This window comes from Sphaeramia orbicularis, chromosome 6, assembly GCF_902148855.1.
Source record: "Sphaeramia orbicularis chromosome 6, fSphaOr1.1, whole genome shotgun sequence".
NCBI classification, from domain to species: domain Eukaryota; kingdom Metazoa; phylum Chordata; class Actinopteri; order Kurtiformes; family Apogonidae; genus Sphaeramia; species Sphaeramia orbicularis.
Window position 1 is genome coordinate 46,918,889 of NC_043962.1, and position 26,133 is coordinate 46,945,021.

General features: G+C 43.1%; 1 protein-coding gene across 5 annotated transcripts in view; it reads left to right on the forward strand.

Annotated features, from left to right (window-relative positions):
* Positions 1-26,133, forward strand: part of plxnb2b (plexin b2b) — a 117,587-nt gene that overhangs the window by 17,465 nt on the left and 73,989 nt on the right. For 2 of the 5 annotated variants that reach the window (XM_030136280.1, XM_030136284.1), the window contains exon 2: positions 9,351-9,537. The exons of 2 other annotated variants lie outside the window; for them this stretch is intronic. The gene's annotated coding sequence lies outside the window, so the exon portion shown is untranslated. Of the gene's footprint in view, positions 1-9,350; positions 9,538-13,100; positions 13,301-26,133 lie in introns of all 5 variants that reach the window. One more of the 5 variants, XM_030136282.1, reaches the window with a different exon arrangement.

The window sequence follows — 26,133 nt, forward strand, 5'->3', positions numbered from 1 at the left end:
TGCTAGCTGGGCTTCCATCAGTGATTTGGAGTGCAGCTCTCATGCCTGTAGGCTGCTGTAATGATAGCTTTTGCAAAAAAAAGCCCAGCTGTTTGCTCACAAAGTATGAGAATGAAAAGTGGAGAGGTGGTGGTGGAGGAGAAGGAGGAGGAGGAAGAAGAAAAAAGAGGATGAAAGTGTCACCAGTCCTCTATTGTACAGCTGCAGTCTCATACAATTTCATGGAGCAAACCTAACAAAAGCAAGAACACGTGCACCATGAAAGATTAATTGGTTGCTGTTAGCTCTAACCCTCATCATCACCTGCAGTGGAGAAGGTAGGGAATACAGAAAAGAAAGGTGTTGCCGAGTGTTGGTGAGGATAATAAGGCACTGGGGGAAAGGCGTTTTTCTCTAGCTCTTAGTGTCTCTCTCTCTGGCCACTGGCTGACAAAAAGTTTCTGAAATCAAGCATGGCAAAGTTAAAAATTGAAGCTGAGATGCTGTTGTTTTGTGTTTACCTGGTCTGCTTAGCATAGTGACAGCCCATCAGCTGGCACTGATTACACTATGGACATGGTTAACAGCCCATTTAGCGGAAGTGTGTGTTTGCATGTGTGTAAGCATGCATACAAGTGAATAAGTGTGTTGCATTTGGAGTGTGTATGTGTGTGGTAATCCATGGTCCAGACACATCTGCCTTGCTTTAATTAGTTTTGCCTGGCAGAGGGACCAATGAGTCTCTCTGGTGTTTAATAACAGCAGAGACACTGGGCATTTATCAAGGTCTGAATACAGCTGAAGGATTGTACATTCATTTGGCGAAATCACTTTAAGGTGATGATGTTCTTTTTATTTTCTGAAGTTCATTGCATAGAAACTAATGGTGGCCCTGAAAATCTACTCAACTTATTTTGGTTTCCTTTTTAGAACCCAGCCAACATTTATTCTCTCTCTTCGGCCTTAACACTTTCCTTCTTGTCAGCGATTGTAATATGTCATGTACCTGACCTAAATATCCATGCCCTTGAGTGCCTCCATAGCCCCTCCTTTGCTTTGGTACCCAGTTTTTTGATCAGAGCCATTGTGGTGTCCCTGCCAGAAGGCTATGTTTCATTGTGTCCTCAATCAGAATCAGTAAACGGTCCTCAGGAGCAAACAGAATTCCTCCAAATGCCTGCTCCTTCAAAGCATCTATGTCTTCCCCTTTCCTGACTGCAGTGATTTCTAATCAGGGCAGGAGATTTTCGCTGATGAACCAATATGAGCTGACAGAAACCCTCCCCTCCGCTAACCTGTCTTCTGCTTCTTCTTACCCTCCATCTTTTCACATCTGTGAATGTTACCTGACTAGACTCATTTGTCAGCCCCCCTCCCCCAAACCCACTCTTTCTGTCTGCTTGCCCCAGCCACCTGATCCCTCCCTCCTGTTATTCTACCATTGCCAAGAGAGCGGAGGAGACTGCTGTGTGTGTGTTTGAGTGGGTCGGGAGTCTTAGGAGACAGAAACTAAACTGAGCAGAGCTGATGTGCATACAGGTGCAGCTCCTCTTGCTGCCTGAGGGATGGCTGTCAAAGTCTCTTCATTTGGCCATCTTCCTTCATGTCATCCCCACTGTGGCCTTGGTATGTTTTACACTTGGTTTACCTAAGCACTCTTTCTGGCCAGAATGGCCCCAAGAGGTCCGGCACCCACAGGGATCTTCCCTCCGGCTGTTGTTCCAGCTGTTGCTCTTCATCCATCTAAATGTAACTTCTGTGCTTATGTATTGTATGGATATTGTTTTTGTTATTATCTCTGACTTACTACAAGGGCAATTTCCCCATGAGGGATAATAAAGATTTCTTCTACTACTGTAATATATTGCAGCCAGAGGGGCCAAAAAAAAGATGGTGAGGAATTCAAAAGCAGCAGGAGTAGGAGCTAACGTTGCCCCCAAGCTCATCTTGCAAGTTGAGTGAATGTAAATGGGCTTTTTTAAATAAAGCAGAGTTCCCCCAGCCGTAATAGTCTGCATGCCTTGCACAATGCTTCATACCCCCATATCCCCTCATTCAATTCCACAGCAGCCTCTTTTTTGAGTGGGATTGGCTGTCTGATTTCTTCCTCTGTCAGCTCACTAGATGAGATTGCTGTGATTTTTGGGGCAGACTTGACCACATAAAACATAGTCGGGCCGGGCCATGTGGATGGGTGGCACTCAGCCATCATCTCATTTGTGTTTCTCATTGTCGCCTGCAGCTCCCCTCCATTTTTGTTCTCTCCCCTTCCCTTTTGTTTGTCTTGTGCTTCTGCTCAGTATCTGGCCAACGATTGATAAGACCCAATCCCTGACAATGCTTGGCGTGCAGCACAGGATCGGTGGAGATGGCGCTCGGCATTGTGGCGAGTGCATGTCTGTTCAGGCTTTAGGAAGGAGATGGGATGCTGCTCACGTCATTGTTTATCTACCTTTCCACTTCCAGATGGCGCTCAGCAGAAAGAATGCACTTCTTGACACACACACACACACACACTCTCTTTCTCCCCCTCTTTTACTTCTTCCTATCCGCTACCTCCTTTCTCCATCTCTCCCGTGGCTCACTTCAGTGTTTGGACTTGGTGTTACGTCCAGAATGTACAGCATGAGGTGAGGGGGAAGGTGGCAAGAGAGCCAGGATGGCAGACTGAGACTTGAGAGGGTTCCCTGGAATATCAGGTGGTAGTGTCTGAACCTAGCCATGTGTGTGCTAAGATTTAGAGTGAGAGCATATGTGTTTGTGATTGTCCCTCTGAGACTCTGCAACACATTTTCATCTCTTTGTGAGTATTTTTGATTCTGTAGCACAATGCACAAGCGTGATAGTACAACAACACATCTAAAACACTTGACACATTTTCTCTCCTTTTTTTCGAGGTCACTGAATCATAAAAATCTCGTCTCAGGCAACAATTGAGTCGGCCAGCCCCACTCCTCTTGGCCGTCTCTGGATTGATGGACGGTCAATTCCAGCAGAGGAAGATAATCACAGCATGTCAGCCTCCACCAATCCAAACTCTTATCTGCGTCTACACACTGCCAGCATGCCACAAATGACCACAGGGACATGCATTTTGCTTTATTGTTCCAGAGCTCTGAGGAAACAAATATGTTTGTGCATGCTGAACTGCATCTTTCGCTAGATGAACAAATTCACCTGAAGTGCACTTTCACCACAGGTTTACTTCAACAGAACTCACCTCTGTTATGAAAAATGCATACGCTTCATGAAAAACCATTATTTTCAGATGTTATTTTCCTTTTTGCTCTCTGTGTTTAATTGAATTTTTCCCCACCTGAAGATTAACATTTTATGGTCCATCACACTTTACTGTGACATTGACTGTGTTTACATACTTGTATTCTGGTTGAGGTGCATCTTGGTTTTGATCATATACATGATATTGCTTTTTCATGACATTTGCAGAAAAGTGGAAACCCATATCCCTGTTTACATGATAAATAATATTCTCCCAGTTACTCATTACTGCTGCCATTTGCACAACCACTTGTGATGTTTAGAACATTTATTCATTCATTCATTATCTGAACCCGCTTTATCCTCACTAGGGTCACAGGGGTCATTTGAAGCCTATCCCAGCTACTTATGCGCGAAGGCGGGGTACACCCTGGACATTTTGCCAGTTCATCGCAGGGCTGACATATAGAGACAAACAATCACTCTCACATTCACACCTATGGGCAATTTAGATTAACCAATTAACCTATCATGCATGTCTCTGGATGGTGGGAGTAAGCCGGAGTACCCGGAGAGAACCCACGCAAACACGGAGAGAACATGCAAACTCCACACAGAAAGGTCCCACCCCCCGTCGACTGGTGTTGGAATTGAACCCAGGACCTTCTTGCTGTGAGGCATGAGTGCTATCCACTGCACCACCGTGACGCCCTTGTTTAGAAGATAACATGGTCATTTAATCTGACACTGCAGTAGCCACTGCTGAACTTTAGAGTTCCTCTGACTATAGCAAATGGGTCATTGCAGACTTAGCACTATTAGCTGAATGACAAAACCACATGGTGAAATTGTCTTATTGGTATACATCTCCTGCAGCAATGAGAGATGAGATCAACAAATAAATTCGTCCTCTGGATATTATCAGAGTACTCCAGCTAGAGTATCCAGATGGCTCGAAACCAGGATGAGTTATGTATCTGGGATACTGAACTCTGGATATGCCGTTTACATACACAAACACAAAGATACTCCAAAAATTCAGCAGTTTCCAGGATACTGATCTCTGAGGGCCTGTTTTTTTTCATTAATGTTTTGCTTTAGGGTCCTGTTGCCAGCAACATCAAGTATAATCAAGTAACATTACTCTTTCAGTATTTGATACAACAATGGACTCAGGCAAAAGTCTCCTTGGTTAGAACATCCGCTCTGCTGGTTAAAGGCTTTGAGGGGTTATTTTTCCCAGAGTGAGCAGTACTAATTGTGGCCTAATGGCGAGCTGTTAAAACATAAAGTGGTAAAAAGCAGTCAGTTGGTGTGGCTTGCTGCCTTTCCTGTGCAGGCTGATTACGCTGTCTAGTTAATGCACCCTCCTCAGATACAAATGGAGGGTGGTTATTGCATCAGGAGAGACAGTCAGCCTGTCAAAATCGCCCTCTCTAACAGACAAGAGAGGGAGATAAAGAGAGATGGAAAAGAGCGAGAGAGAATATATTCTGGAGAGCCAATTTCACTGAGGGGATAGAAGCGTGGTAGTGCAATTATGAAATATAGCTTTCTGTTTCAATAATGACCTTTTCTCGACAGGCTATATATAGGCCAGTGTAAATGATTTAGTGAATGGTCCACAGTGTCGTATAGATGATGGCCTATGGATTCCCACTGAGTGTGATGGCAGTTTCTAGTGAAAAACAGTTTCTCAGCTGCATGATGTGAAGCAAGGATGCCCAGAATGACAGCTGAAACTAGTAGTGTTGGACACGTTGCATTATGCCTTTGCAAAGTTGCAGCTGTTTTTAGTCATGTCCACTTTCTGTATTTGCATAGGAGTGCAGGAGTTACTGTTGGAACTCTGTAGAGGTGGCGCTGTCATATGGGCTGATGTGTTTTTTTTTTTTCTTTTCACCATAATTAATCATTAGAGTTTCTCATGATTGTTTAGCTCTAGATATTTTCATTAAAAATTATCCTTCAGCACAACTTTCGCTTCAAGTCACACATGAAAACCTTGAAAACATGGCCTCAGCATTGCTGCCAGTCCAGCCAAACTCCCACACTGGCTGCTTCTCTGCTTACTATGCATCTGTCTGGCTAGAAACTCAGAGGTGGTACAAGCCAGTAACTCAAGCAACAGTTGAGCCAAAGCTGTGGAAAAACTAGGGTCAGGAACTGACAAACCCCTTTCTGACCTACTAATACAAGACGCAGACACCAGTAGGATGTCAGAGCTGCGATAAATCAGAAAACATGTTTGACTTTGGAGCAGACACAGATTTACTAGAGGTATTTGTACTGAAACACTTGAGCAGCAATTATATGCTCACATGCATATTTATATACAGCATTTACACACGCACAAGAATCCTGTCCACAAGTCATTACCAGCTGTCAGACAATGTCTTGGGCTGGATTATGTCTCATAAAATTTATTAAATCTACAGCTAATGTTTTATGCTTTTAATAAAACAATTGTTAAAATTTAAGACCAAGTTAACAGTCAGATTTTAGTAGTAGTAAAAAGAAAAGCTGCAGATCACACAGTTTTTGAATAGTAAAATACTCCCAATTAATTTGTTTGAGTATTGAAAGTGCTGAAATGATGATCAAATGTATAATATCATTATTAAATATGCAAGTACATATTTTCATTTTGGGGTTGGTGTTTCCACATTATTGGCATCATCATTTGCTGTTTGTTTTGTACTTAATCTCAGTGTAATTAGGGGAAATGTAGATTTATTATAAGCAGTTTAGCCGAATTTAGGTCAAGACAGTTGGAAACACAGGATTTTAATGAATTCTGTTTGTTTTCCAGCCCAAATGCACACATAAAGCCCTCAGTGCACACCCAGTAGTCTCTGAGAGGAAGCCCCCTTGTGGTGCTAGTATACAGCCATGCCTCACTCCAGACTCTTATCGTGATTGCCGGCAAAAGGTGGCGGGACACTGAGTTCATTCACTCTGTCAGACAGCTTCATAAAGCGGCAGCCGATGGTTCCCAGTGGGGCCCTCATCAGAGGCGGAGAGCAGTGAAGCGCCTCTGGACTTTGCTCTCTGAAGTGACAATAGTTCTCCTGCTGATAGTTTGAGAAAAGGGAGGGTAGAAAAACAAGATGGCCACCAAGCAATAGGCATCTGTTGAATGCCTCATACAGAGGTCATCCAGGAAGTAATGAGGTGAAACATGGCAGTGGAGCCATAACTGTCAATCAGTTTTGACAGTGTTGGGTTATAATGAGTGTCTATTGTGACTGGTAAGCTCCTACATAACTAGGCAGCTTGTTGAATGTGGACCACTTTTAGCTCTCTCTGCTGTTTCCACTAACCTCGTCCATCCTTCAGTTTCTTCCATCTTCATTGAGAACTCAGCAAGTAAGGCTAACCATGGACCATTTCCCAAACATAATCCCACATCTGTCTTGCACACATCTTTCTTTGGCATTTAAACCTTCTCTTCTCCTGATCCGTCCTCTTTCCCTTCCACTGTCTCTCCATCTTCCACCCCCCTCTGGTAGCCGTCACAGCCATTGAACGATTTCCTCTCACTGGGAGGCTCCTGCGAGTCACTGTGGCAGTGTCAAACGAGGCTCCTATTTAAGCTCATTAAATGTTTCCGAGAGAATAGGAAATCAATGGTGCATACCGGTGCGCAAGAACTTTTCTCTTAATTTAATTTCCCCTCCCCCTTAACTGTTTGCACATCTCTTTCTTTCTCTCATCATTCTTGTATGTTCTTAACTTCCACCTTGCCCTTGTCCTTTAAGTGGTGGAGAGATGGTAGGGGGGGTAGAAATAGTTGCCTTCAGAAACCATTCCTGACTTGTATTCATGACAGGCAGCATAGTGCGCGGCTGTCCAGACTTCTTGGTGATGTTTTGCACTCACCACACAGCGCAATTGACACTGACCTCGCCCCTGTAGTTTGAGCTTGTGTTATAGGCCATGCTGTTAATGGAACAGGTTTAAACCAGAACAGAATGCTGCAGTAAACACAGGGAAGGTAATGGATTGAAATACCCTGTAGTTTAAAAGTCCTCCTATGTGATCGTTGCCTTATTCCCATTTTGACTTCCTCCTCTCTTTTTGTCCATCTCTGTCTGTTCCTCGTCAAATGGTTGTGTGTGCACTTGTGTGTGTACAAGTTTGGCAGGGCTTTGTGCTGTTTGAAAGCTATGCCTGGGGGCTGGGCACACACCTTCTCTGGAGCTCCTGTAATTGCTCTTTTGGGGCCTTCTCTCTGGCTGTGAGCCCATCTCCATCACTCTCACTCTGTCTTTCTCCTTTGCTCTTTAACCCCTCCCTCCACCCCTCCCCGTCTTTCCTCCCTTCATGCCTCATTATGGCTGATCCGCACCTGCTCTTTCTGGGAATTCTACACACACGCACACACACACACACACACACACACACACACACACAACCATACAACCATACATACAGAGCAACTCAGCAGTTTTCTCGGCTGCCTGTTGCTCAAACTGTTTGCTATCGGCTATAAAAACGCTTTGCTAATACGGTTTGTCTTAGAAAGGAAGACAGTAGTGTGGTCATATATTTCCCTCTGACAGGTGCAAACAGACAGTTTCTCATCTCTGTTATGGCTGTCAGAGCATTATTTTTCATGAAACCTTCAACCCCATCTCCTGCCTTTGTGTATACAACCTTCTTCCACAGCCTCCTACCCACAGACCTGTCTCTTCCATTTCTGTTCCAGCCCTCCCTCTGGCCTGTCACCCAGCAGCCCCACCATGCCTGTTCCCTGGCTAGGGGGCTTACTTTGAAGGATAATGGATGTGGCCAGTTGCAGCTGCTCAGCAGCAGCACACTATCATAGAAGTTATCTAAGGGCCTGAGTGGCCTGTGATGAATGGCTGGGAGCTGTGTATCTCCACCGATCAATAAGCCACTAGCACCCAGATGAGCTAGATACCCCTTCGCTCTCTGCCCCCCCCCCCCCTCATCCACATATATCTCCCTCTCATAATCTCCCACTATGTTTGTGAACTTTTCCCTCCAATTCATGGCCTGAATTGGGCCATTGATCTTTTATCCTTGGCTTGTTTTAAATAAAGGGCCAGTATCTCCTCTCCACCCAAGCATGCAAGGTTTTTGACAGCAGTTATTGCTACACTGGCGGCCAAGCGCACAAACATTACTTTAGCCTGATCGAAGCCCCGTAATCGGAGAGGTAGAGCAGACAATATGAGGGAAAGTGCATGTAGGGCTGCTACCCCCACTCTGACGTACCGCTAAGGTTTCCATTGCAAAGCTGATGCAAGCAGAGGTCTCTTGTGGATATACACGCTTGTAATGCAAGCACACACATGAATACACACAACCAGTTTTGCTGCTGGGGCTCATTGAACACAACTTGTCCCAAAGCACCTCAAAATGCCCCACACAATATGAAAAGAACCAGGATGTCATCACCTTACCCTCTGCTTTGTTTTGCTGTTGTGCTTGCATATATGTGAGGTCTCCCTAGACCACCAAAGTGGATGAATCTGGGTTTATACATCAGTGAAACAGGTGTGTTGCTGCTACTGTATATGTTGGTTTTTGATCTGTTTTTTTTTTTTTTTTTTTTGTTCTGCACGCCTGTGCTCTGCTGGCAAGGGATTTGCAATGAAAGAGCCGACTGGAAATCTCTTCCCCTCTTTTTTTCCTTCCCCTTAAGGGATTTTCAGTTGTCTGTATCTTCTCTTCCTCCCCATCTCTCACCTCTCCTCCTACTTCGTTCCTCTCCACTCCCCCTCTAGCTGTGATCTTCCCTCTGATCTGCTGTTGTCTCTGTCACAAAGAGTAGATTCTCAGCCTAGTAATTGCATGTCGGCGGGCCACCACACCTGTTGCTGTCAGTGCAGCACTGTGGGATGACTGGGAAAGCATTGCCCTGTGGCCTTTGTTGCTCTGGTGCTATTGCTGTGGGTGTAAACCAACTTAGTGCTACGGATATGATGCTGCAAGTGCGCCCCTGCATGACACAGTGCGCTTTCACATTTGATTGTGTTTTTCTCTAACCCTGAGCATCGCCTCCATAGGGTGTGTTTTGTGCAAATGCAGGTGTATCTTCTTATACCTGGTGAGAGCTGATGGTTTACTCCCCCTCCCTAATCCTGTCCTCTTCTCCCCTGCTGCTCTTTCCCCTTTCACAGAGCCCAGGCCCTTAATGAAGCTGGGGGTCAGCGGCAGTGTGTGGCTAATTGGCCAAGTTTGCCCGGGGCTTCGGCTGCCTGTGATTGAAGTGTCCAGTGAGGGTCGACTGTGCAGCAGCCGCTGCACCCTGCTCTGTTCCACTTCAACAGCCAAGACGCTCACTGCACCTCTGTTTGCCTCTCCCTAGTGAGTAGCACCCGAGGTCATTCTATTTTCACTTACACTCCCAATGTTTTGTCCACTTTTCTTCTTATATTATTTTCATACATCCCAGTTCTCAGGTACCCACATTTTTTTTGTATCACCTATCCCGCATGTCACACTGTATATCTTCTTAAAAACATTCATTTCTCTTGTGACTCATTTCTAAGCGTCGGTCTTCACTTTACTTTCTTTTTTTCTGCTAGACTTTCATTCCCACACTTGGTCCCAGCATTTTCTCACTTCCTTGGCTTGCACCAGCCTCACACTCTTTCTCCTCACTTGCCACAGTGGGATTCGAGCAATTACCACGGTCCCCTGTTGGCCAGCAGCCAGAAAAAAACAACTTACAGCCCTTATTTCTCTCACGATGAGTCCAACTGTCCCAGCCTTGGCCAAGCACTATCACACTGTTTTGAGCTAACAGGAGGGGTTGGAGGCGATGGCATGGGGGTGCTTCTAATTAGTTCTGCCTCCACTTTCTACTCGTTAAGGCAGTTCTGGCTCCTATTGTTTGGCTGTCAGTACAAAAGCAAAGGTAGCGGGGCAATAGTGAGCTATGGGTAAAGGACTGAGCAGATAGGGGGATACAGAGCAGAGGCAAGGGAGTGAAGCAGTGGCTCTGCTATACAGAAGATAGTTGACTGTCTCACCTGGGAGATACATACGCTTCAGGTTCAGCCCCAAGTGCCACAGTACACCAGTGAAAGCACTTTTTGTTATTGTGCTCACAGAAGTGGAACATTGTTGGTTAGAAAATGGTCGACAGTGTGTGTTGGAAAACAATAGTCCAATTATAAGTCAAGTGTTGGCCTACAAGTTAGGATAAGTTAAATTGTGTCAAAACTTTTATTTGCTCATCAGCAGGTTTCTGTTTGTTTATGAAGAGTTACAAGTCATTAAATCTGCTCTAATGCACATAAAATGAGTGTTCACCAGCAATTACATATGCTGTAATGCTTTTATATCAACAGCTGTTAAAGCATTTATTGTTCATACATTACACAAAAGTGGGAAACACTACACTATCCATGAATAACTTTGGCAATAAGTGTTAAGGTACACAACATTAAAATGACATATTTGTACCCAGTGGTCATCACTTCCTCTCGAACTGTTTCTGTGGTGAAGTCTAAAACCCAAAGCTGCACAAAGCCTCAGGACTTGCTGGTGTTCTTAGTACTTCATAGTCGTCCATCTGTGGAGGGTTTAGCTTGACAGACGACTGTTTTTCTCACTCATCCTCTCCATAATCAGCTGTATGCTTTTGGTCATAACTCTCCTATCACATTTCCTCCAGTAGTGTATGCCTGCCAGCTTGCCCGCTGGTGTTAAGGATAAACAAAATATGGCTCATTTGAAATGTAGGCTACCCCAGGTGGTTGTTCTGGCTGTGGTGAATTAATAGAAAACTTGGTAGAAGACATGATTTCGCTCAAAGTATGAAAACTGCACTTGTGACCCAAAAACATAGCATATTAAAAATGCATGACTCTTATTTTTGGAATTTTGTTTGCTGTTTTTGCCGCTTTGTTGTTCTCACACTTCATCTCACATCACAGAAAATGGTGTAAATGTCATGGTAATCACATGCTTTTTGGTATCCATGAGGATTAGGGAGTGTCACTCATGTTTTCTATGTGGCTTTGCCTTGGCAAAACCCTAGAGCAAAGCAGCACTTGGTGATGAATGAATATCGATGCCCTAGAGCAAAGTGTGTCTTGTTTTTTGCTTTTCTTTTTTGCAGCACTGAAGATGGTGCCTATACTTTTGTTTGCCTTCGTACAAAACTGACCTTTTCGTCTGCTTCGTTACTTTTGGATACCTTAGACTTTAATGAAAGCTGTCAGAGAAAACCTGTGAGTCCCGTGTGGAATATTTGTATTTATTCTGCCTTTTTAAATGTGGTCCTTTGAAAACAAAAAGTAAATAAACAGGACCACTCAATGGATAGTAATACTGTTGATTCATACTATCTCAAAGAGAAAAAAAATGTTGAATATAATTATTTTGGAAAGAGTTTCATATTTTTGTTTAGGATATTGGTGACAGTGACAACCTTAACCATGGTATTTGTGAGGTTGGCTCAAGTTAATTAAGTAAGGAAAAAACTGTCAGACCTCAAAAGTCTTCTTTTTTATGATGTGCAGAATGAGTCAGCATGTAACTATGTATCCCCAGAGATACAGTGAATAATTCATTTGTCATACCCAAACCAACTGATTATTAGGGCTGCAACTAATGATAATTTTAATAACCAATTAATCTGTAGATTATTTTAATAACTAATTGATTCATCAGATAAACACAAATGACTCAATTCTCAAAGATAGGTATTTAACCCAAAGCAATATAGGCTGCAGACAACTCACTAAGGATTACATCCCCGCAATGGCTTCTAGTATAGTTAGCGAGCACTTGCCCACTACGTAGATTCATTATAGCTAGAGACTAGCAAGCTATAGTCTTCAACCAGCTCCAGTTACAGGCTATCCAACTAGCATTGGTCTGTATTAGTTCCAGTCAACGATAGGTAACAGTCTGGTGGCGTGATAAACGGAGAGGGATTAAAATGTTATAATTACGATGATAGTGTCTAACTAGCTAGTGGACTAAAGTAAGCACAACATGTAGGCTATCCTAAGCTAATGTTTACATTATGTTCCCGGTGGCCACAGCAGCCCCTGTTTGACTGAAACGTAGTGTGCCATGGGATTTTGGTAATTTTTTTCTCCATATTTAAGTTTTGTTACATAAACGGCGCACTATGTTTCGGCCACATGGGGCTGCTGTGGCCACCTGAAACATACTGTAAACCTAGCTTTAAAAATCTGGCCCGGCATCTGAAGCCTCAGCCATGCTGCTCTGCATTTTCTCTGTTACACTACACAGCGTGCGGGCATGCCTCAATATTAAGGTGCTCAAGACGCAACGAATGGACTGCTGAATTCATTGCCAACTCTTTTAAGAATCGATTAGGATTGATTTAATCAGTTCATTGTTGCAGCACTACTGAGTATCCAGATTTTGTCTGTTATCTGTAACTTTGAATTTGTTGCAGTAGATTATCAAATGACGATTTGTCATGTCATCTAATGGCTGTTATAATGGTGAGGTTGTGGTCAAAAAAATATAGATTATAGTTTGATAAACATTGTGGGCCTGTGGTTTATGGTGGTTTTTACTTCTGAACCTCAGAGAGCCATTTGTGTTTAGTCTTCTCCACGGTGATAAATGTATAATTCAATTCCAGACATGAAAAATTCATCAACAAACCAAGAAATTGCAGTGTTGGCAAAAATGTACACCTTCAGAATGTGTGAAAGTGACTAAAAATGCTCCAAGCCCCTTCCATACTTACCTGTCACACAGTAAACATAATCACCACAGGCTAATGCAGCCATGAGGTTCATATCACTGGCCTGTTTGGTTTTGCTCATTGAACACTACAAATACCACATCCTTGCAGTACCAAAATAATACAAAACACCTTGTTCCTGACTCATCACTCCTTCCCCTCCTCCAAATTCCCTCAACTCTTAACACAGAATGCAGTCCTCCAGTTTTCCATCGCCCCCTGTGAATATCCAAGCTGTCGAGGCCGACTGGGCTGAACGTTTCCTTGCCAGGGCACAGTTGGAACAGATCCGGCCTCCGGGCCACATATACTACTCTCCTCCAGCCCCTGCAAACAAGGCCTGCCCTACGCAGCTGTCATCTAAATGCTAAAGCACTTCGGATCACCACAGTAGGTTCCTTTTGTTCATGCTTAATAATTTCTTTTAGACTGCTTGTCCTTTTATAATGTGATAACTTTATATGCTTGATAGTTTGCTGAGCTTGACCCGCTGTTTGAGCAGATTGTGTGATTAATTTTTCATTGAGTGATCAACAGGAAAAATGTATTTACTTGCTTATGAAGTTATTTACTTTCTAATTTAGTTATTTGACAAGAGGTTCCATTGCAAAAATCTAACTATATGAGTGATGCAGGTGCATTTTGATATGTCCCTTGTGTGTAATTATGAGCTTTTTCAGACACAGGGACAAAGTTTTGTAAGTGACCGAGTGATGTAATGGTTATCTTTTAAATGATGCTATAAGACCTGTCTGACGAGTTAATCGCCCATCTGCACCCTTGGGGGCTGAGGAATGTGGCCGTCAGGCTTTATGGGAACATAAGCTAAACAGCCAGACCCACTTGAAGGGGAGGCATGTTGAGAGACAGACTCCAGATGAGCCTTTCAAACATTTTCATGTCAAATCCACAGACATACAAATCTCCACAATGATCTGCCAAGTTTCTGCACAATTCACTGGAGCAGGAATAGCTAAATTTCACACCCCCATCCCATGTTCTCGCTCCCCTCTTTTCGACAGTCACTGGATGGCGCTTGGCAGCAGTAGGTGATGAGAAACATCTGTGAAAGTCTGTGTGTATGGATGACTTAGGAGGTTCACCAGATAAAGACCATGGCTTTTAAGTATTATTTTTATTATTTTTTTATTTTTTATTTTAATTTTTAAGCATCTTTTCTTTTCCATGGCAGCAGAGGACTCTGTTACTCTAACATAGATCTGAATGAAATGTGAGTTGAGATCCAACATGTTTTAATAGTTAAAAGGTTCAAGTGTGAATGTTTTTTGATTCTTCAACTCTGTTAGCAGCAAGGGGTTAAGGAAAAAATTATAGTGCACTTCCTTTGCACGTAAATTGCTTCCTGTGGCTGGCAAAGGGGAAGTGAAGGAAGCTCTACTGGCTTAATTTTTCTATTTTTACTCAGTTTTGTTTGCACTAACACTGTTGTTTTTGCATGCTGACTAGTTTATATTGTCAGGAAAAAAGTGTGAGCGAATGATTCAGCAGGTCCTCTGGATGCTCCTCAGCAGCTGCCAAAGATGTGACTGCTCAGAGTCACTGAAGTCTCTTTTTATTTGGGTGTGCTGAGCAATATAAATAATGAAATGGAGCCAGTAATTGGTGGTTCTTGGTAATTAGGACCAAGCTGTCAGCTAGCAAAGTTGCTTCAGTCTGATGGCACTGCAGCTAGGGCAGTAATTACTATTATCTATGGGGGTTGTTGACACAACAGTAATCCCATTCTTAACCAGGATAGCAGGGCTTATGTTTACTGTCCCCATTTTTACCCACAATAATGCCAAGGACATAAATCTTTTGGTATTTGTGTTAATGTCCATCAAATAGGGAACAATGAAACATTAATTTTAAAGGGGAAGAATACCCCTAGTGCTGAATTATCTGCTTGGTGAGTATGTGAAGAACTTGTCCATATTTTCATTAGTCAAACAGTTTGACTTTTTCCCTGCAAGCAGCATGACACTCAACCATAAACCGCATTATCAACCATCTCAGCAGGTTTTCTAATACCCCTGTAAGCCTGTCATTTCATTCATGGATACTGGTGGGGTTATTCTGGGCCTGGAGCATATCTGCCCGTCTGTCTCTACTCCTCAGTGTGAGAGATTGGATTCCCCAACTCCCCTCCAGTTCAGTCTTGGCGCGCACACGCAGACACGCATACATTCAAGCACACATGTTCAGAGTGTTTGCTCATCTCTTGTAAGATCACCATAGCATAAATAGGCTGCATGGACCAGGTGATAAATGGGCTGGGGTAGGATACATCACCGTATAACACTGTCGGCACTGTGGAGGTGACGATTCCTGGTTTTTGATTGTAATATGCCCTCACTGAAGTGAAATTCTGTTCATCCCAGCTCATGACTTTAAAGCACAGTATTTGCCCCATGAGATGAAGAAAATGAATGTCCTCAAAAGCAGAGCACCCAGGTGACATTTCCTCTTTCTGCTATCATGCAAAGTAATGAACCTTGCTGGAGACTTGCTTGACTTTATGCAAGAAAGTGTGAAGTCTGATTATGGGGTGAGTCAAAAGGGGCAGCTTAGGGATGTGAAGGCGGGTAAAGGTTTGGCAGGATACTGTTTTCACAACATGCAAATTGCATTGGTTCTGAATTAAACATGTGGCACCTCATTGCTTGAGGTATGATGGACATTCAAACATATTGCAAGAGAGAAAATGGCTTTTTAAATAGGCTATTTATGGCGAAGATATTGTATTCATTTGATTATAATAAAACATCCATTACACTCTGAGTGAATGGCACGGGGAGGTGAGACCAGCAGAGTGCAGCTCAATGCAATAACAACTGCGCGTCAGCTCTAAATGAGCCAAGGAAAAGAGCAGGTTCCTGTAGATATTAGTTTGCTTTGTAGGGGTGCTCAGATCTGGTGATATGCTTTGTGAGGAGTAATAAAGAAATATATCTGTTTTTATTGTGCCTTGGCGACAGAGTTATGTTTAGAGCTAGTATAAAGAGCTGGAACATGGCATAAAATGATATTATGGCCCATTAGGTGGGGGCCTGAGCTAAGCGTTGCTAGCAGTAACCGAGGACTGGGGGTAATGGGGCCGTGGCGTATTGTCTGTGATCTGCTCTTTCACTTCTCGCTGATTGAATCGTCTATATCACTGGTACTCCATCTCCTGGGGAACCGGAGTAGACGAGGTGATTTTGGCTGAAGACATCACTCTGTCAAACCTGGAAGATAAGAGAATAGGGTGGTGCAGAGGGAAGGGGTGCATTTTAAAATGTAAAGGAAAGGTAATGTTCAGGTCATACAGAAGTTACAGCTAGATAAAAAAAAATCTTTATATTCTGTATTTCTGATGCAAGACTGGGACTTTATAAAAAATCTTGTTTCACGTCATCTCAGTCTGCTTTTACTGTTGCACAGCCTTAATCAGTGCTCTCAGGATTTTCAGGCTCCAGACCGTATATCTCTCAGGTCTGGATCTCTACTGAGCTGACCCTCAACTCCCAAGTGAATACCAATGGGAGGATCATATTAAGTACTGTTCACTCTGGCAGAGCTTTTAATGCGCCCTTCCCTCATGATACTCTCATTTTGCATACTGTAAGAAGAGCTCTGAAATGGTTAAGAGCTAATAAATTAGCATACATGGCTATTTAGGAGTCTCCTGTGTGTCTGTTCGGAGATCTTGTCTGTAAACTCGGCTTCACCTTGTCAACCCTCCACCCTTCCAGTTGTGTGTTGAATAGGCGAGGTATTGTGTGGAGCGGCATAGTTTATCTGCTCTCCTGCACAGCCAGCATGGGGGCTCAGGAAGTAATCTGAACCAAGCAGGCAAAGAATTTCAGGCATCCTGAATGGAACCAGATGTGTGTTTTTGTTCGCTCAATCTCACATTGTGTGCATACGATGTAATGTTGCACGTTAAGAAACTCAGACATATACGAGTGTGCCTCTGGTGCATATTTGCACTTACACACAATCACAAAAAGCCCATGGGGCAGGCCGGCTTTCATAACACAACTAGATGATATGATAAGGAAATGTGCTCTACCAGAGATGGCCACTGTAGCCTTGTTTATGTTTGCAGCCTCCCTTCACGCCCCCTAAGTTAGATTATTTCTCAGATTGCATTTTTTGTATACACATAGGGGCCTGTATGAATGGAACTAATCTTGAATATTGTACAGGGTGTATCAAAAAAAATGTATACACTTTGTAAAATTACCCCAAGTTCCGCATTGGATAATTTTTGAAATTTTCTTTTATGGACGTCAGTAGGTAGGGGATTGGTGCATATTTGTCCAAATTTACAGACCCAGGTTTTCATGCATGAGTAAGCAGGGGCAAATTGCGCAATCCATGTTAAAACTGGTTAGCACGAAGTAGCGATGGGATTTAAATCCAATCAAAGGTCATGGGAGGGGACAGTGGGCATCCATCTTGTTTTCCACAAAATTGCCAGGTTACTGCATTAACACTTTGGCCACCATGTCAGTTTCATTTCTTTACCCATGGCAGCTGTTCCTGCCTTTCAAAGTTAATTCAACTTGTTTAGGCCTGAAAATGTCACTGAGGACAGGCCAAGTTAGGGTTAACCCTGAACTGGGGGTAATTTTTCAAAATGCATAGTTTTTTGTTTTGTTTTTTTTGATACACCCTGTAGTTACAACTGTAATTTTGACTTTGATTTGATTGTGCTTGATAGTTAATGGTAAAAATAGTCCATTGTGTAAATGGCTCATGTCTTGTTTCTTTGGGTAGATCTTCAATTTGAACTGATGAGTGGTAATAAATATTACTGTTTGTAAGTGCATAGGAGAGTGTACTGTCAGATGAGCAACAACTGCCTACTTTGTCAGTATTCTTGAGACATGTCACAACATCTATCTTGTTTATGTTGTTTTTCAGCATCATCTCTCTGTAAAACAAAAAGTATAACTGAAATCTCAAAGAAAAAAGAGAAATGGAGCAAGATAATAGTCAATATCCAGATCTGAATGTTTTAGTTTCTGAGGGAGATGAGGAATTATGCTGGGAAAGGTCAGATATTTTTATTTTACTTTCAAAGCCAGAGAAATAGCTTTAATTAAATGTTGGCTGTAACTCCAAAAAAAAAGGTGAAGATTTTAATATTTTTTCAGAGATCGGCTCAGTTTAAGAAATAACATATGTGCCTTGCTTAGAGAAATTTTGTCTAACCAACCAATTTTAACATTTGACTTGTTACAACAGGCAAAGTAGTAACTAATACTGTTAAGAAAAGCTTCAATTCAATTGTAAGCTGTTGCATTGAGCCTTTGTGTAGGATGCCAGAATCCTGGCTCTGGAACACCATTAGGAACATCATTATTAATGTTCAGAATTACACCAGTGTGTATTAAAGTCTATGTGTCAGCTGTGAGACAAGTGTCTATTGTTTAAGCATTGGGAAAACTAAAATATACATAGTAAGGTGTTAAAAACTGTTTAACTGCAGCAGTTGATTTCTGGCTTTACAGTGATACTTGCGTAAGTGTTGAACCCAAGGCTGTGACTAAAGCACTTTGATGGTTGTGCCAGCTACACAAAGGCTTTTCAAATCTCTTCCACATTCAAAGACTTGTTTCTCCTTTTTTGGCTCTGCTATACCAATAAAGGAAGTGGTGTTCATTGGTTCAGGATTTTGCTGGCAGGAATGTGTAACTAAGTGTGTGTGTGTGTGTGTGTGTGTGTGTGTGTTTGTGGCCTGAACATGTAGTCCCATATCAGCCATCACAATAGGAAATGACCAGCTATTCGCTTTGAAGTCCCAGCAGAGTTTTTCATTATTCTTACTATCTCCATAGACACAAGGGAACAGACCCGCCCCCTCCTAACATTGCTGATGCTTTGCACTCACCCTCCGCTGCTCCACACTCAGAGCAGTGCCACCAAATGCCTGTTAGAATGCAGAACAAGCATCTATTAGCATAGAGTATGGGAGTGTTGGCCGCCACAGGGCACAAACCCCACCACTACCCCCTCACTTTACACACCACACTTGCCTGAAAAGGCTGAGAGGGCACGTGTAATTGCATTTTTTTTCTTCATGCGCAGACACTCAATGCAAGATACAGGGAATTCTAAGATTCCCCAACCCTAGCCCATCATTCCACTTCCTCTTTCTGTTATTCCCTCTTGCCTCACTGCTCACCTCCGCCCCTTCAGACTTCCACTTCTCCTTTACGCTCCTAGCATGTCGAAATGTGTGGCATGCGGAGATGAAATTAATTGGATCGCTGTGTAGAAGTGTTCAGCCCCCCGTGGCACACTGCTGTGTGAGGTACGATTGGCACGCGTTCGCCAGAACTTGCTGCAAAACCAAGAGTTGCTTTGCTGCCAGTTTTTACCAATCTGTTGCCTCACTCTCTTTACACTGTTATGCATAAAATCAAATCTTTGTGCATACACACTCTATGTACACTACATTCCCACTAATGCACACAAACAACAATTGCATTTTCTCCAGTGCTTCATACAAAATATATGTACAACTTTCAGAACAGAGAGACAGATGTGTTGTTTATCTGCCAGGAGGGTGCATGCCAAATCAGCATGCCTGTGTTGGGTGTGGTTTAAATCTGGGTTAGGAAATCCCTTGTCGAGGTTATTACAAGCAGTAATGCTAATGAAGCTTTTGCTCCAGTAATGACATTACCAAATGGAAATACTAACCCTCGTGTTCTGATTGAGCATTACAGTTTAGAGTGACAAAAACCTTGATGATTGCATAAATATCTGGTCTACCAGTACCAGCCAGGGCAATCTGGGTCATGCCTATGTTAATGTGGGGTTTTATGAGATGCAAAAATAGAAACTGACTTGGCATGTAGCTGTCTAACACTAAAGTGTAATATTGTTCAAAACAAGCAACAATGATGAATGAATCTCACCTGGTTCCATTTCCATCTCTCATCTTCATTGCTTTCTGATTTCCTGTCATTGTTCTTCATGTAGAAAAGGAAGATATGCAGATATTGGCAGATAAAGAAAACTTTGTCTGCAAATAGGTAATAATAAAAAAATGTAAGAAAATATGTGGCTGACCGAGCAATTGATGCTAGTGGCAGACTGATGAATTGGATTAAGTGGTTCGATTAAATGCTATTTCGAGATGATGGGAATTGACTTGTTAAAAAAAAAAAAAAAAATGGTTTGGTTCATTCTCACAAAGAGATGCTGCCATTAGCTGGAAAAGGCTGTTAAGTGCAATTATTTTGCATTTTACACTTCATCCATAACTTTTGTTATTTGATTACCAGTTAAAATTTATTTAGTTTGTACATTTTTAAAAACACATTTATTCATTAAAAAACTACACACAGAATGCTGAATATATCTACTTAAGCAAATGCAGACAATACAGACATAATGGTGCTAAGTAAATGTTCATTTAAGATCACAGTGTTGTGTCTCATTTGTTATTAAATTGTTAAATAATAGTGGATGTACAAATACAGTACACAGTAGACTCATTTGGCATTTTAAAACTCATAATCCAAAAGCACTACTACAGCTTCAGTAATCAATGTTACAATGTTTTTGGTTAGGATTAAAAAAAAAAGGATTGGGTTTCCTGGTCCTGGTCAGCCCTGGTCCTTTATTATGTGTGGATCCTGTCGGGTGTTATAAATGTTTCTTCTGTTCATAGGTTGCTCTTTGTTCCCCCCCTCTCTGTCTGATCAGTGCTGTGTGGCTGGAGCTTTTTGACTTCTCTCTTTGGCCTTCTCCCTCCATCCTGCTGGCTGGCTTCGTCTGATTTATGACAGTCTGGAGCTAATGGTACAGAACCAGGATTTGTGTCTGTGGTGTTGTGACTGGACCAGTGCCGGCTCATTGGCCCTCTCACTTCTCTGAGTCTCTCTTTCGCTCCCTCACTTGCTCCCTCTAGAAGAGGTGAGTGTCAGGAGTGGTGAGCAGCTCGGCTGTTGATCAGCGTCCCAGCGCCCAAACTCATTCGTCTTCTCCTCCTGCTCTCCACACCAGCGGAAAGGGCTGCATACTGACAGGGGAACTGCCTCACCTTCAGACAAGGCCACCAGACCTCCCCTCACCTTTCATTCAGTTTCAACCCCCATAATCCCCTGGCCCGTCTTTCTACACAGTCACTTATACTCATTTTTCTCTAACTCTGTGTTAGTCGTGTCAGGTCTGAAGACAAGAGCCAGGCTGCGAGGCAAGCAGGGGGGCTTGTATGTGGAACTGTGTTAATTAGCACTGGAGTCTGGAGACGAAAACCACGTTATCTACCACAACAACCCCCTCCTCCAAACCCCAGCATCTCTCTCCTTCGTCTTCTGTCTTCCCATGTCTCTGGAGGTTGCTTCCATCATGCTGCTTGCATCGCCAGGTTTGTGAAGGATGTCGCTGCCAGCTGTCTTTTTCATGGACGGCTGCCAACCTCTCCCCATATCTTCCGTCCATTGTCATTTCCTCGTTTATTCCCATTTCGCTCCTTTTCCCCACCTCCTGCCGTTTATCTGTTAATGAACTTTGCGTGTCAAGCTCATTTTTGTTTTTCAGCCTCATCTTAGGTGAGGTATTTATTTTCTCAGTGAGGACAGTGCCTTTATGGAGCCCTCGTTGGAACAGAGGCACTGTGGTACCAAGGTCGGGTAGGGCAGAGAGTGCCCAGGTCGGTAGACAGTCTGTGTCCGTCGCACTATGCCAGCTCTGCAATCTGTGAGCAGTATGTTAAACGCAAAACAGACACATCATTCCCTCCCAGCCTGGTGGTGTTTGCCTTCTTCAGTAGCCTCATAAAGGTCAGAAGTGCAGTGGCAGACAAAGAGAGCTTTATATCTGAACAATGAGAATCCTAATCGATCGGCAGCTTCTGCTCAACCTCGCTTTCTTTCCACCAATCCAAGCAACATATTTTTGTGTGGAAGCAGCCCTGCCATGGCACTTTCACCCCCGATTGAGTTCTTTGCGCTGTGGGTGAATTGCAGCACATTCCATTTGGGAGTTTTAGATAGAAACAGATAGTGAAAAGCAGACAGTGCTGGGCCAGCTTGATTATTGTACATGTGTCTCAGCCTTTTAATGTAGACTGCTGAGAGAATAGCTGATGTAGCCTACACGGACTACGGACTACCTCCCCCATCAAGCCAAAGGGGAGGGTGAATGTTGTGTGTGTCCACAAGAAGCTGAAATTGTCTGTGTGGCTTTATGTCCATGTGTGTTCCAACAGTAAATCCATGTGTTTGAGCATGAGCGTCTGTCTGTGTTTTAGATGCTGAGTCTGCTCTGCCTCCCCATGTGTGCGAGTGCTGTTAAGCTTCCCTGCACTTTATTTGACCCTGGCCTCCTATGAGGTGTCACAGCGAGCCAAGTGTAAAACAGATGTATGCCAAATAAAGACACAAACTCCCTCTTCTTGTGAAAATGAAACTATCTTTCCTAGACTCACTTACAGCCCATGTAGTGAATTGGTCTTTTCTTGTGTTCTCACATAATAACTTTTGCCCCAGAGAATTCTGAGTTCATAAATTAAACTCACTTGGCCTTTGATTATATCAATTAATCTGCACTGGCAGTGCTTCATGAAGGACACACTGGGCAAGGCTAATTGTGCCTTTAAACCAGTTACATATAAGAATTTGTCATTAGCCACCCTGCTTAAAAAACTGAGGAGGGCTTCTCTGATTTCTGTTCATCTTTGTTGTTTTGATTTATTTGTCTGCCTGTTTCTGTGCCTCTATTCATCCTTCTAAGCCCAGAACCCTCGCCATACTATATCACCCATGGTTATGGGAGTCAGATTTTTACATATCTTCTCATTGATGAGCTACTTTGATACCCTTGTTAAAGTGAGCTGATTCCACCATCAGGGGAATTAGGGCTGCTTTTGTACACTGAAGCTCCTCAGTGCCATGCAGAGCTGTGATAGTGGCTTCTCTCAGAGAAATAGAGGAATGGGGACAGAGGGTGGGAGGGAGCATCCCTCTGATCTTCTGCCTCTCACAGAACCATCTGTCTGGTGCTGGCCCAACATTCTGTGCCGCTTAGTATTAGCACTTACAAATATATACATTTCTCACATCTAGGTTTTTGAAAGAAGTCGTACCCCTCACAGGGTTATACACGCCAGGAGATGAGAAGCGAGAGCAGATTGGAACCAGGCAGAGCTGTGGGAAGGATGGCTGCCACTGCTTCAATCACAGGAGGGATGGAAGTGAGGGAGGGGTGCACACAATCAGATGGATAATGAAATCAAGACTGAGGATTGGCTCTTTTATCAGAGTTTGCAAAGAATCCCAGAAAAGCTAATGGAATATGTTTGTTCCTTGCTACTTGACATCAAAGCAAGCAACATTAAAGCTATACCGTATGATGTGGCATTTTTACACTTTTCTTTTGTCATCTTAAAATGCTCCTAATAAGTGTGTGTCAAACTAAAATGTAAAAGAAATCCACCAGGTATTGAAACTCAAAAATGTTTAATTCTCATATATTTCTAATAAAAGTCTGACCAATCATTTTAGTCGGTCCGAATAAAATAATTGGCCGAACCTGGCGGAGCCTCCTGTCAATCATCCATTACGGCCGTCCAGCATCTGATCCATTATCGCCGTCTCACATCCGATATGTGTTCCTCTGAATCTGACGCTTCACTGGCGCTGCTTCTCCTGTCACTGACCACAGTCTACTGTCTAGGATGTGTTTGGATAGAACTGACATGCACATGTGGAAGGGAAAAAACAGATTTATTAACAGAAACAACAACTGAGGGGAACAAACGGGAGTCTGATGAATGAAGGATGGAGATAAAAGTCCGGAAGTCAGCTGTACTGGACTGAACAGGTCTGCATAAAGCTCAGCTTTTATGACGGTGGGACTCATACAGGTACATGTACATGGTGTCACACAATGTAAGATGATGTAGGATGATAATTGTATGGACTATGAAACTTCAAATGTCTACGGAAAATTCGCGGAGGCCGCGCGTTCACAGTGCGCGCGCCCATCCCCTGGGCACTGCAGTGAAGACACTGACCCAGTACTGCTCAGACCAGGTCTACTGATGGAACAGGAGCCGCGGGCCCGCGGCAGGTGGATCATGCATCTGATTACTGAGGGAGGGGTCCGCGGACACGCCAGAACGGACCGGACCTCCGCCTCTGCTTCCTCCTCTGTTTTCATCGCGCATCAGATTAGAGGAGGAGAGAGGAGGAGGAGCCTCAGAGCTCAGGCAGAGGGAAGGGGGCGGGGCTTTGGAGGGAGGTGGGTTGTTCATGTTCAAACTTTTACTAAGTGCTGTGAGAAATGCCACATCAGTAGGTATAGCTTTAACTCTGAATTCAGCCGTTTATATGTACACATCTGTTATTCCTGTTTTTTATGCTGGTTGAATATTTCTATAAACTATACTGGCATCAGGTTTAAAAATGTTAAATGTTAAAATAGACTTAAAACCTCTGATTTCCACATTTAAAATGCAAAGGTTTTCTTTATACCTTGGTTGTTAAATCATTTCCACTTCATAAAAAATAGGCTTCTCTGTTAGTCACACACAGAGATTTAAAGAGTTTGGGACACAAGCAAAGTGATATTCACAAATGCTAATAAGCTACATACAGCATACCACTCTCCTTGTCAGTTGTTAGTGCTAGGTAAGCTTCTGAGTAGTACAGCAGAATGATTTGGTGTTAAGTCTGTCTGCTACTCTTATTTTATTTTATTTTTTTTTTGGAAGATATCTTGGGGTGAGCAGCTTTTATCCATGGCTTCCATTTCTCTTTAGAAGCTAGTGACTGACTCTCCCACCCCTCCTCCTCGGTTCCTCGCTCCTGTGAAATAGAATTGCTTTCTCGTTCGTTAAAGATTTTCTTGTCGCTCGCTCGTACTACTTCAGGAGTGAGATCACTTGAAATGGCTGAAAGTTCTCAAAAACCACTGGAGAATTATGGGGTGGCAGCAGTGGAGGTGGAGCAGTGAGGGCGGATGGGGGAGCCAACATAAATAAAGAAAATAGCTTTTTTCTATTTTTCTGAATTAAATCTGTTTGGGGGACCTTTTTTTTTGACAACACACAAATTAATTCCGGCAAGTTGTCGCTTTACATTAAAGCATGAAGTGGCCTGCTGGTGTAAGGGAAAGCAATCCCTCTTCTGGTTGCCATGGAAGCAGGTGCATTGTAGCTGTGGGTACCAGTGAGGTTGGGTCTGCCAAAACCACTGCCCACCTATGTCCTATGGGCTTTTGGGGGGTGAATTGTTTCCCATCCACATTTTTCTGGAGTGTCTGAAAAGAGGTTTAATTTGGAAATACAGTGGTATTCACTTAACACTTACTGTATGCAGCTTTATTTATGACCAGATAACATGTAAACTTTTCTTCTTTTCCTCCACATTTTCCATGTTCCTCTGATTGCTATTTCCTCTTTCACTCAAGCTCACATCATCAGTTCCATCTGCCCCAAAACAACACAACCGTTCCACACGTCTCACACCCATGCCCCAGCACCCACAGTGTTGGCATACCAGCGCAGCATCGCTTTGGGGGTGTGCAGCGCCAATCTTAATCACATCGGGTGAGCACACCTGTGAAAACAGATGTCCACCGGGGCTGGCATGCTGTTCCTCTTTAGGGTGGAGAGTCTGCGTATGGCTTTCCGCCTCTTCTCCACCTCCTCATCCCACCCCTCCTCAGAGCTTCTCAGGTCCTCAGCAGGCAGACCTGGCCCTGAAATCCAGACAGGAAGAGCCTGCAGCCACAGGGGGCAGGAAGCGCTTGTCCTCAGGCTTTAGTAACTCCCTGTTCTGTTTATTTTAATATTGTTCCTGCTTATGGATGACAATAACAAACTGATCAAAGACACACAAGACATCTGCCCTCTACTAGAGCAGCCATGTACATATTATGAAGTACAAAATCAATTCTAAAGGATTTTGATGTCTCTGTGATCCTAAATCAAATTTTTAGCCCTTTTTATGACAGAATTTAATAAACACCAGGTGTTGACCTTTATAAAATGAATCTCTTAGATTATAGATGGATCTTTGTTATAATTATGGGCTTACAGTGATATTTGCCATATAAAGGCAGTGTGTGCAAACTAATGCCACAGCATACAATTAAGTGCTTTAACATGGTATGAATCAACACAATGTGTTGTTCTGTAAAATTACAACCTTTTCAGATTGAAGGGGTTGTTTTTTAAATTTGGAGCCAGATAGCTGTGTTTAGCCTAGAGGCAT